Here is a 1,462-nt window from a genome sequence, read left to right as displayed (position 1 = left end):
TTGAGTGCTACAGTGTAGGTTAGTTTATTAGGACAATTCCACCATTGTGGGGCAAGGACTAAGAATAGAATTGTATGTCACATACAATCATGCAGGCCCGGACTGGCCATCGGGAGCACCGGGAGTTTTCCCGGTGGCCTGGCCTGCACAGATAAAAAAAAAATTTATATAAAAAAAAAAAAAAAAATTATATATTTTTTTTATTATAATTTTTTTTTTTTTTTTTTGCCAGGCCATTGTTTCTAGTTGTGGCGGCGGCGCGGCGCGATAGTTTTTAGATAACCAGGTGGGTGGGGAACAACTAGGATTTCACTGTCTGCGACAGAGTTGGAGAACTATCTGACTCTCTCCCTCGGATCACACACACACAATGGAGCTGCTGCCGCTTGTGATTGGTGGAGGCGGGACCAGGCGATACAACTGATTGACAGTGGAGGCGGCGAATGGAATGGCAGATGGCACACTCCCAAAAGGAGTTGTTAAATCTGACATTACAAAAAACAATATGTGGTGGTTATGATTGGGGCTGAAGTTGAATAAACAATTTATGAAAGAGAGAGTCAAAATAATTCCAAGATAATTCAAAGATTACACACCTTTGCCACATTGGCTACAATCATAATCACTGCAAAGTTATCAAAAAATAAGTATCTGATCAGACACAAGGGTTAAGTTGTTGTTCCCTTTCTAATTTCCTCAAAAACATCTAGACTAGTTAATGTGATCAATATTATTTGACAATTGATGCTTTTTGTTGGAAATGAGCTCATTTTACTTTGAGCACATTTTATAGTTAAAATGATTGAGACAACGCAATGCTCACCACACGTGATACATGTGTCACTATTCTGGCAGTGGCTACTGTTATTATAGTATTGTAATGAAAGGTCTGTTATTTAATGTTTGTGTAAAGGGCTATTTTAACTGTTGATGGGTAGTGCATCAGTAAAGTGAATATGGTATTGTGCTCTTGCCTTGTTTGAATAGGTGGAGAGAGTGGTTAACTGTATTATAATAGTAAATAGAAAAATATGTTGTGCTCTTGCTTTTTTCTTTTTGAAGGTGGAGAGAGTACCATTGCTAGTGCCACAACAGTTTTATTTGAGGTTCATAACAGTACATTGTACAAAGCAATTGTTGGCTCATTAGTTTGTGATTCACATGCACTAAAATTCACCAGAATGCAGGAAATTAAGTCTTTGTAACAAACATTTTCCGGGTGGGGGACCCCCAGACCCCCCGCTTAAAAAGTGGCCTGATTGGGGCTATATTTCGCGCTATATCTCCCGGTATGAATTATTTCCCCAGTCCGGCCCTGCAATCATGGTTATATTAAATCCAGCGCTCGTGTGGACTGGGCAACTTGCCTGCCATTACGTTGCGTTCTGAAAAGCGAAACTGACCCTGAAAACGAAACGAAAATGGCCCTGTGTGTAACTGCAGCCGTCTCTGTGCTAACAGT

This window comes from Notolepis coatsorum (genome assembly GCF_963971535.1).
Source record: "Notolepis coatsorum genome assembly, chromosome: 6".
Taxonomy (NCBI): Eukaryota; Metazoa; Chordata; class Actinopteri; order Aulopiformes; family Paralepididae; genus Notolepis; species Notolepis coatsorum.
This window is presented reverse-complemented; position numbering follows the sequence as displayed.